Source organism: Dromiciops gliroides, chromosome 1 (assembly GCF_019393635.1).
Source record: "Dromiciops gliroides isolate mDroGli1 chromosome 1, mDroGli1.pri, whole genome shotgun sequence".
Taxonomy (NCBI): domain Eukaryota; kingdom Metazoa; phylum Chordata; class Mammalia; order Microbiotheria; family Microbiotheriidae; genus Dromiciops; species Dromiciops gliroides.
Window position 1 is genome coordinate 586,334,703 of NC_057861.1, and position 11,869 is coordinate 586,346,571.

The 11,869-nt window shown below is 39.1% G+C and overlaps 1 non-coding gene across 1 annotated transcript; it reads left to right on the top strand.

Moving 5' to 3' along the window:
• The first annotated feature begins 3,499 nt into the window (after positions 1–3,499).
• Positions 3,500–3,571, top strand: TRNAT-CGU. Its single transcript has one exon. It is a non-coding gene; the product is annotated as a tRNA-Thr (tRNA).
• Positions 3,572–11,869: the final 8,298 nt, after the last annotated feature.

The window sequence follows — 11,869 nt, forward strand, 5'->3', positions numbered from 1 at the left end:
AAAAAAGGGTTTGGCAAGGATGAGGACACCCAGATGTTACCATAAGATAGGGACTTATCCTGAGGGAAAAGAAGTCACTATGTAAGGTCTTTTATCTACTAGCTATCTGGGTTCAGTTTGGAGTTCAATTGAAGGACATTTTGCTCCTATTAATCCTATTAATCCAGGGTTTAATAAAACTCCCCTTGGATAATAAGGTACCTCCATCAAATCCAGGTGATCCATATATTCATATTAAAGGAAGGAAGGAAGGAAGGAAGGAAGGAAGGAAGGAAGGAAGGAAGGAAGGAAGGAAGGAAGGGAAAGAAAGAAAGAAAGAAAGAAAGAAAGAAAGAAAGAAAGAAAGAAAGAAAGAAAGAAAGAAAGAAAGAAAGAAAGAAAGAAAGAAAGAAAGAAAGAAAGAAAGAAAGAAAGAAAGAAAGAAAGAAAGAAAGAAAGGAAGAAAGGAAGAAAGGAAGAAAGGAAGAAAGAAGGAAAGAAAGAAAGAAAGAACCTCACCATGTCACCCTGCTCAAGAATCTTCAGTGGTTCTCTAAGGCTTCTAGGATAAAATGCAAACGCCTTAGTCTGGCATTTAAAGCCCTAAATAATCTAGCTCTGGTTTACCTTTCTGGACTTAATTCACACTGACCTACTTTCTGTTTTCAGAACTAGGTTTTTCTATTTCCCATCTCTATGCCTTACACAGGCTGTAATGCATTCCTTCCTCAACTCTGCTTCTTTTACAATCCTTAGTTTCCTTCAAGGTCTAATTCAGATTTCATCTCCTAAAGTTATCCGCCCCCTTCCTAAAATCACTAATTTTTAGTGTTTTCTTCCTCCTCAAATGATATATTTGCCTATTTGTGTGTGACATCCCCTAGGAGCTCAGACTTAAAAGTTTAAAAGATAGAATATGGATAGTCAAACTAAACAAATCAACACATTGGACATGTCTGTGATGTGGGCTGAATTAGGGGTCAAATTGATCGTGGGTCATCCCAAAAGAATTACAAGACTCAGTGACTCAGTTTCTCAGGTTTTATTGCAATACTATGTATGGCTGACCACAGGGAGAGAACCAGAATAGTGGAAAGGTATCTCTCAAATAAGGAAAGAAAAGACAGTTAAATTTATAGTATAGATAAATTGATTTATAAATCTCATTATAATAATCTCCACCTTGGGGAGGGCTCATCCTAATTTGGACTTCCTGGGATCCTAAGCCAACCCCCGAGGCGGGTACCTTTTTCAGTGGAGGTGTGTTTGGGGGGTTTAGTGTCATAAAGTGAATCTGGGGACAAATCTGGCTTTTTTCTGCGCATCTCTCTTTCTGGTTCCCATAGCTAGTTTCAAAACATCTTCATTTTTCATTTATTTCTAGTCTAAGTTTTTATAGCCTGTCATTTCCTTTATTGTTATAATTTCAGGTCTTCAAGGCCTCTCTCCCTCTAGTCCATTATGGGAACTTTTTTCTGTGGGTAAGAGAACCTAGCATCCTGACTTGTAAGTTATCCATTAACTGGGGTCTGACTCCCTTTTAGAGCTAATATCTGAATTAGAGCTTGGACCTTAGGTTTTTTCTATTAACCTCTTTTTTGCCTCCTACATCATCTGGATCCTCATTCTGTACCTATAGTTCATCATCTTTCCAATCAAAGGCTTAGGATCAATCAGAAAAAGTTTCTCCTGTTAGAAGCAAACCCAAAGATGCCCAGATAATAGGATAGGCATATAGAGGAATCAAGGGACTATTAAAGTTTGGATTGACCAACAGGACAGACACACCACCTAAGAATTAAGGGGAGATAAAATTCTATAGCAGGAAAGTCAGTTACTTGTGGCTACTTCCTGACTGAAGCTGGGAGACACATAACCCTAAAGGTCAGGACCATCATTTAAAAAAAATCACACACACGCCCCCATTCTCAGGAATATGACAAGCATCTGAGCTTTTCCCACCCCATCCCAAAAGGGAACTTTCCAGTTTTCAAGTGGTCACCCCATCTATCCTCTATAAAATCTTTTGCCTTTCTTCTCTTCTGGGAGGAGAATGTTTCTGAGCCCTCCTCCAAAGGGTTGAAGTCTTTGACTTTAACCCTTGGTCACTTTCTCTAGCACCAAATAAAAGACCACTTTAATTCTAATTGGACTTTGTGAGATAGTATAATTCTTTACAGAGGAATACCTAAGGACACCAACTTTTCCCCCGTAATTGCATGCTTCAACTCATTTTAAATTTTGTCTTTGTATCCTTAATGTTTAGCAGTGTCTTCAAATAGTGTTTCATAAGTGCTTACTGAATTAAATCGACTTTAGGAGAGGTGTTTGGTTTTTTTCTTTCAAAGGTTGATTTTTTTTTCCCCTTCATTTAACTTTAGTTTCACTGAAATGGGGATAAGCGAATATCAATCAAGTGAGGGGGAAAACACCCCTGTTTTCATTTCACAGACAAGTTGTGTGAAATACCGCTTACTCACCCCGTGCTTCCAATTTTCAAATGAAGAACGACGCCTGACTTTTTACTAATTGCCATGGAATTTTAAATCGAGTTCCTGAATCTTCACTGTGTGCATTCATTTCTCTCTCGTGGAAAGTTGGTTTGACGCAAAACTGTGCTATCGTTTCCTTTAAAATCTAAGGAAGGATTTAAGTGGGTAGTCCCAACATGAAAAACGCCCATTTTGGCGTCCAGAACTCAATGGGAAGGGGAGGGGGCGGGGTCTCCCCGGCTCCTCCTTTCCGATTCCCACACGTGCACAATCATTCTAGGTGCCCGAGACAGGGAGTCTCCGTGTGCGAAGGCTTAATAAGGAGCTGCAATGTTTGGAGCACTGGGGGGTAGCTGGGGCCACGCGAACACGGAGGGGGGAGGGGAACCCAGCGCAAAGCGGGGGCTCAAATTCTAAATCTTCTCAGTCGCGACGTCGGGGTGCTCTGGGCCCATGCACAGGTGAAGCCCGGGTCTGGGGGGAGGGAACACGAGAAGAGCCCAGGCCCCAGCCCCTCCCCCTCCCCTACCGGAGGGAGCTCCGGGCAGGGCAAGCTCGCTGTAAACCGACTGGGTGTCATAATGCTCCGGGGTCTATTAATCATAACCGACCTTCCAGACAAACAGGAGGAGGGTTTGGAAGTGTGGAGGACACTCTCGGATAACTTCCTCTACAGCTCTTACCCCCATCACCTTTCCCGCTTCTCCTCCCTCCCAAGCAAAAGTCCCCGGCCCCAAGCACCCCCGAAAGCTCCACTAGGGCGGCAACCTCTTTCTGGCAGGGAACTAACGGCCAGACGCTAGACTCCGTCCCCTTGCCCCGCCCATAACAGCCCAGAGGCGGAGGACGGCCGAGGTCCCTTCTGCGCACGCCATCTCGTTCGAACGAAGTAGCTGTAATGAGAGGGGAGGGGAGAGAGGGACGGGGAAGGGGCAGAGCACACGAAGCTGAGCGTGCTCGCGCCCGCGCTGGGAAGCACTCGGGAGCGGCGCCAGGATAGAAGCTCACCCGCCCGGCATTCTAACGCAGGCGCGGTGGCCAAGTGGTAAGGCGTCGGTCTCGTAAACCGAAGATCACGGGTTCGAACCCCGTCCGTGCCTAGTGGCAGTGACTTCTCCAAAGCTGCAAATTTTTAGGGTAATTTCATTTGTGTTGGGACCGGGAGTTAGGGAGTATCACATATAGGATAGAGGCAGTCTCGGTTTAGTTTACGTTTCAGTTCTGTTCCTCCTGTTTTACCTCATCTTTGCTGCAAGCGTTACCGGACCCTGCGCCCGGGGTAGCGTACACCTTCCCCGGAGCTGGGATGCTTGCGGAACTAGGGAGGACAAACGCTTGTTACAATCCCTCTGGCTGCAACAATCCCTTGTTGCAAACCCTCTAGCTGCAAGAGGTCAATTCCGTGGAACGCCACCAGACAGAGTCTGTCCGTGCGCAACAAAGAGCCCAGAAGCCTTTACTCGATTATTAACTTGGTATTTTTAAAGAAAATAAAAGTGGTCAGCTATGCTTTTAGAAACCTTGTCATAAAAAGCTAAACAATATGGGAAATACTTCTTCCCCGAGTCAAAAGAATTGCCCAGAGGGTTTAATTAGTTTTTTGTTTAATTGTTGCATATTTTATGTATGTAATATGTATGTAAACTACACAACACCGGAGCCCGTCTTTACCACTTGGCGATCACCTACGTGTTTTGGGTCAAGTCGCTTAACCTTTTGGGACCTTATTGATTAAAGCCATTTATGTCCATAAAGTAATGAAAAAGGTGTTCGGAATTCCTCAAGGATATTTGAATTTTCAGTTTACATTTAACAAGAGGAACGCAGTATTCAGTCAAACTATTCCATGTCAGTGATTTTTATACCTTCATGAATACCTGACTATAACTGCCTTAGCCAGGTACCCCAGAAACCTTAGGAATGATCCTTCCCTCCCTCCTCCTGCAGCTTTGGATTTTCCTACCCTTCTTTCATGTCCCCCCAAACTGGCTGCTTCCAGAAACAATTTTCTTCCCTTCTCCTCAGTCCCAGCTTCCTGACCTTACTTTCAAGGCAATCCAGGAAGGGATTTCAATGGGAAGAATGGCATTGGTCATATGGGATCATGCGACCATAGCTTTGGAATCAGGGAAACCCTCAAAGATCATCAAAGTCAGTAAAAGAAGAGAGATATAAATCTAATACCTGTCTCCAAATCTACTAACGTTGCCAAAGGTCTACATTTAGAAGGAAAGAACAGATGGAAAAGCCCAAGCCTGTTCCTCCATCTTTCCCCTACTGCTACTTCTCCGGTTTTTTCCACTTCTTAGAGGTGTCCACAAGGACTCTTTCATTTCTTCATTTACCCACTCCCAAAGAAAACCACTGCTCCCCATCACTGCAGCTCCTGTGACAGAATGCCCAGGAGAGTCTGAATTTTCCTCTGAAATGTAGATGAATTATATTTCCATTTCTAAAGACCCACTATTATTTACCTATGAAGGGTATTGAGAAACTTGATGATTGGAGAAAAGTAGGGTAAAGACCTGTTCCAGTAAGGAACTCTGAGGGTCTTCCCTTCCCAGATCAACTCTTGTGAAGGCAAACCAGGCCATTTTTTTTGCCTTAATTCTTACCTAGCCTTGAACTACTGAATGGGTGTTGTCCTCAGGCAAACTGGGACCTGAGAACACCTTAGCTTAAAATAGTCAAGGTCTCTCACTGCATCCCTGGCCATTAAAAGTCATCCTGACCAATGACTCTGGAGGAGAAAGCGAGGCTGATGACTTTTGCACAGCTCTGCCTCATGACTTCACAATTTGGAAGGCAAGGTCAATGGAGTACAAGATTTGAGAGGTTACGCCAAATTGAAAAGGCTTCAGATAAGGTCCAAAAAGCAGACAACCTCTGCTTTCAGAGAAATAGTCTCAGCATAGAAGTTCATCACCATTTCACTGCCTACTTGTTGGTTAATTCTTTTGCCCATTCTATTTCATAAAACACAGAAAAATGCAATAACAGCTCACAGTTAGATAATTCTTTAAAGTTTGCAAAGCCTGAGTTATTTCATTTGAACTACACAACCCTGTGAGCTAGGTGTTATTATTTTCACATTTCCAGATGAAGAGGTTAAGGGACTTGACTAGGGTCAGGCAATTACTAGGGGTTTGAGTAAGTATTTGAATTCCAAGTCCAAGCCCTTTTCACCACACCACTTAGCTGTGGTACAAAGTAGTCCTCAGTCCTACCATGCACCATTTTGCTTCTTCCATGATAGTGGTAGAATGACATAAAGGAAACCAAAGGTACTAAGATACTTTTTAGACCAACTATGTAAACATTGTTAGCTACAGTTATTCCCTCTATCCAATGACAAGCGGAGGTATTGATCGAATTATCTAAATCTTAATAATGTTACTGCAAATGAAACAAAGAGAAAAAAGGAAGTTGCAGATAAATAGAAGGATGTCTCACAGTTTTTCTTTGGAGAAGCAAATAAAGGAGTTGACAACATTGGTTTTAATTTGTAACCAAAGAAAACTATCACTTTATGCCACTTTTGATCACCTCATAAAGAATTTGCATAAAGTATTAGCAAAGTAAGAAATAATGAACAGGCCAATTTCAGAAAAACCTGGAAAGACTTAATTGGAGTGATGCTGAGTGAAGTGAGCAACATTGTATGATGACCAACTGTGACATACTTGGCTCTTCTCAACAGTGCAATGATCCAAGACAATTCCAAAGAATCCATGATAGAAAATGTTCTCCACATCCAGAAAAAAGAACTGTGGATTCTGAATGTATATTGAATAATACTGTTTCTAATTTTTGGTGTTTTTTTTTCTTTATCTAGGTTTTTCCCTTGTGTTCTGATTCTTCTTTCACAACATGACTAATGCAGAAATATGTTTAATGTGATTTACATATATAACCTATATCAGATTGCTTTCTGTCTGGGGGAGGGGAGGAAGGGAGGGAGGGAGAAAAAAATTTGGAACTAAAAATCTTAGGGAAACAAATGTTGAAAACTATTTTTACATGTAACTGGAAAATAATAAAATACTTTTATGATTTAAAAAAGTATTAGCAAAAAGACCACCATGAAAATAATTGCAGCTTGTGTGCATCTTCTCACAGAAGATGAAGAGATAGAGACATTTTTATGAAGAACTTAAACTAAACAAAAACCTACAAATAAAATCAGCACATACTTTGATACTCTGATTTCAAGCAAAGGTAAACATAGTTAAGGATGGTGAAAAATATGGTTTAGGGAATGAGAAAGACTTGCATATTACACAGCTCCTTTTATTTTCAAAAAGCTGTGTGAGTATGGCAAGCATGAATAGCATCACAAAAAATGAAATTGATTATATTTGAATAAACAGGAAATGGTTCATTACTGATGTGGGAGTTATTCCTAAATTAACTGTATAGTCAGACTACCTATATTTTAGGGAAAATATTAAAATTAATACAAAATTAAAAGCATAAGAATGACAAAAAGATATGATGAGCAACTAAAATAACTCCAACCTGACCTATTTTTTAAAAGTTACTGGTGCCAAAAATGGAGAATGGACTGGATGGAGAAAAGGACTCCTTTAATTATAACAATTCCATTCAGAAGTTTGACTGACATAAATTGATTGTTGTAATGAAGAGACTAAAAAGGTCCAGAAACTGCATTGGTTGAATCTGCTTTCCAAGTGAAGACATATAGTAGCCAAGGATAATACTAGTTTAGAACATAAATTTCTTTGTAAAATATTGTGGAGAATAGTCAAAGGTTTGGGACAATATTGCCTCTTAAAGAAAAAAAATACAAGTCTAAAGAAAGTTTGGTAAGAGACCCAACTATGTAGTTATTTAAAGATAAAACTAGAGGGAGGACAACAAATGGAAGAAAAATGGAAAAGATCTTAAAAGATTTTTATAACAGTGAAACCGCTACATCACAGACCTAGATGTGCTCCTTGAGTAAGTGGAAAGAGAAAATAAAGAAAATGAAGATGTGAAAAACAGCTGGAGCAGATTAAGTACTTAGAAAGGCATTCCATGCTTTAGGTTGCAAAATGTGAATTATTTCTCATGGTATCTGAAAGAAAGATATTGAAGTAATTTAAGAAATCTCAAATTTTATTATTGCCAGAAAAAAATGTGAGACAACATTAATTACTGTGAATCCACATGCCTGCTTTGCCTTCTACTTTGGTTTTTTTATTAAAATAATTTATATGTGTCAAGGGTATCAGTTATAAAGATATTAGACAGGCATCAACAGATTTCCATGAGCAATATTACCCACCAGATCACATCTTTATTCTCATACAATTGTCCAAAAGATGTAACAAAAATAAGATCCAATTATGCTTATTTTGGGTTTTTAAAAAAAATTTGAATCAGTAGAGCAAAATGCCGCTTTAAAATTATTATTTTTTTATTTTTTCAGTCTCCTTTACACTCCACCCACCTCTCAATTGAAAAAAACAAAACAAAACTTTTGTTACAACAGAGATTATAACATGTATACTCAAGTAAAACAAATTTCTGAATTGACCAAGTCCAAAAAAATATGCCCCATTCTGTATTCTGAATCTTTTATCTCCCTATCAGAAGGTAGATATTTGTTTGATTGTTGTGGTTGGTCATCATGCTGATCAGAGTCTCTAATTCTTTCAAAGTTATTTGTCTTTACCACATTGTTGTCATTGTAGAAATAGTTCTGGTTCTGTTCATTTTGATCCATATCAGTTCATCTAAGTCACAGGTTTCTCTGAAACCATCTCCTTAATCATTTCTTACAGCACAATAGTATTCTTTATATACCATAATTTGTTCAGCCATTCCTATTCTTTACCACCTCTAAAAGAGCTATGAATATTTTTGTATGTCCTTAGAATTTGTTTTACTTAGGACTGACCCTTAATCCACCTTTCCTCTAATACCCACCTCTCCTCTTTCCCTCCAGTTTTACTGTTGAGTGAAATGTATTTTTTTGTACCTAGCTCTGTGGCTGTGGCTTCTTCCTTCCTTTGAAAAGGAATTAACTTGAGGGGAAGAGAGGAGAAGGAAGAATAATATTTGGAATTCAAAACTTTAAGTAAAGGAGTATTTACTGAGAAAAAAAGAAAAGGAATTAGCTCTACTTTTTCTAGTCTTTGGCCTTTAAAAATTTTTCTTCTTGTCTTTTGGAGCCATTGGTTTCTTTTTCATATATTCTAATTTTCAGGGAATTTGTTGCTTAGGTAAAGTTTTATATTTCTGGTGTGGAGCTGTTAATTCCCTTTCTAATTCTTTCTTCCATAGTTCTCATTTCTTTTCCAGTTTTTTCCTCTAGCACTCTCATTTCATTTATGAAACCATTTTTAGCTCTTGTGTTTCAACTTTTTCTTCATCTCCTCCAGAAATTCTAACTGAATTTGTGCCTCCAGCTGCTTTTTTGGGGGTGTGGTGGGTAGTTTTTTGTTTTGTTTTGTTTTTGCCTGGTGAGGGCATTCCCCGTAGATATTCTGGAGTAATTATCTTCTTCTGGATTTGTACTTTGAGCATCTCTGTCACCCTAATAGCTTTTTATAGTGGGATTTTTTTGTGTGTGTTCCCTCATTTTTCCAGCCTACTTCCTGACTTTTGACTTGATGTTAGGGATGGGTTCTTTATATTTCTAGAGGGAAGGTGTGGACTGGTTCTTCTGCCCCTTTTTTGGACTATTGAGTATTGTATTATTCTTGGATATCAGGCTGGGGACCTGTAAGCTTTCAAGACTCCTAAATTAGTCCTATCCAGAGCCCTTTGATCACTGCCGCAAAATGCCTCTTTAAAAACTCTCCTTCAGTGAGGTGTCCCACATTTCCCATCTATATATCAATAACAATTATTCAACGACTCACTGATTATAATATCAAATGGGGCATAAAACAGAAAAATACATGATTGCCAGAGGTATTTGTCACTGTCATGGAGGAAATCACCACAGAGTCCAAGTTGGAAAGGAATTCCATATTGATGGGGAAGTCCTCCAGCTGCTTGTACTTGAAAGTATAATTGTGTTAACTGGATCAAGCCCTAATACACTGCAGAGTATTTTGGATAAGATCCATAGCCATTCAAAGAGTTTGGCCTTACAGGAAAAAGCAAGTTGATGAAAAATGTCTATCATCCAGGTTATAATATGCAAATAAAAGTAACTTACAGAGCTCTTCCATCATTATGAATATATATATAAATATATAAAATATGTATATCTAGTGTCCACATGTACTGTGTACAAATTATATGTGTTATATATGATATATTGTTATATACAATAATACAATTATATTATATATATGTAAGCTTTGATGGCTTAAAGCCACTAAGATTTTTAGGACAACATATATGTACATATATACGTGAATGTATCTATATACATATGTATATAAGTACATATGTAGGGGCAGCTAGATGTCACGGTGGATAGAGCACTGGCCCTGGAGTCAGGAGGACCTAAGTTTAAATCTCATCAGATACTTACTAGCTGTGTAACCCTGGGCAAGTCACTTAACTCCAATTGCCTTAAAACATCTGGGGCCATCTCCAATCATCCTGATATATATCTTGCCACTGGACCCACATGGCTCTGGAGGAAAGAGTGAGGTTGATGACTTTGCTTAGCCCTCCCTCACTTAAATCTGATTCAATGCAAGTGATGACATCACCTGATTTCATGGTCCTCTTCGAGAATGAAGAATAAACAACACATATAAATACATATGTTTGTATGTATGTATGTGTGTATTCACATATATGACAAACATTGCAAATGGACAAGGAATTGGGCCCAGAATTGAAGAAAGAGGGCAAATTGGATTACCTTGGGGAAGTTATAAAAGTCTTTCAATAACCTAAAACTTCTCAATGAAACAAAGGCTCATCTTTTAAATATCAGTATTTTTCCCATGATGTGATGTGGCCTAGGAACACTGGCCCTTAGAGAACTGTGGCTGAGGATTACCCAAAAGACAAAGTAGAGGTGTGAATGGGATGCAACACATTACAAACAAAGAATTCTGCCAAAGTGGCATGAAGAATGTTATTAGGGAAATATGTGAACGAAAAAGAAGGCATTCTGGTCACATGGATAACTGTAGGATAGTCCACATGCTCCACTGGTATCCTGGAGTGCATGTTGGATCAATCTCGTAGCAAACTTATGGGAAGACATGGATAAGCAAGATAAGCAGGCATGGATAGGCTGCAATCTGCATTGTGGGAATGAATATTCAGGTCAGTGAGATTACAGATTAATTGCAATACTGGAACAAGTCAAGAATATGGACTGAAAGAGGTCTTAGCAACAGCAGTAGTCAACCAGCAAGCAATTATTAAGCTGTTACTATGTGCCTGGTACTGTAAGTGATGGGGATACAAAGAAAGGCAAAAAACACCACCTTTGTCCTCAAAGAGCTGACATTCTAATGGGGGAGACAATATGCACACAACTACGTATGTACAGGATACATACTATGTAAATGGGAGGTAAAAATCAGATAAAGAGCACAAACCTCATGGGCATGAAGGTTACAGCAGCTATTGCAGTGGAAGCTGCTGTGCAGCCAATGCCCAGCAGATGGAAGCAAAGAGTAACAATTCAAGGTATTTAGAAGGGAGCAATAGAAAGCAGTGTTGGAGGCAGGAGTCCCCTTTATCTCCTTCAAGTATGTCTCTCTATTTCCTGGTTAGTATATTCTTTTTGTATGTTCCCTTTTTCACTGGTAGGACCTGTGGGAAAGAAAGTGTAACCTTATGCATATGATACCTTGAATCTGAGGTGATTTTCTAGGAGCCCATATGTGAAATGGGACCCAAGGGACAATATCTATGATACACCTATGTAGTACAGTAGATATAAAGCACTAGACTTGGAATCAGGAAGGCATGAGTTCAAATCCAGCCCCAGATACTATCTGTGGACCCTGGGCAAGTCCCTTAACCGCTGTCTGCCTCAGTTTCCTCAACTGTTAAATGGGGCAAATAATCCAAGATTGTCCCGAGGATTAAATGAGATAAACTGCTTAGTAGCTGGGAAAAATGAGCTCCTGGCCTCCCAAGGCAGATCTCAGAAAGTATTTTTTGAGATGTTTCTTTTTAAAATTACAACCTTAACAGTCTTAGATAAACATGAACATTTTCGCATACAAAAAAAGCAAAGAGAATCATATATTAATGTGTATATTACATTTGACACTATAATAACAAAATCGCCTAGTTTGTTAATGTTTTATTATTAACAATTTATCATCAATAATTTGTCATTAAAAACACACAAAAGAAAAATGTTCAGAAGGAGATCCTTTTTTTTACATCTCTTAACTTATCCTCTTCTCAGTCAAATAGAAGTATTCCCTTGATTATCTTTTATAGGATCATAGATTTGG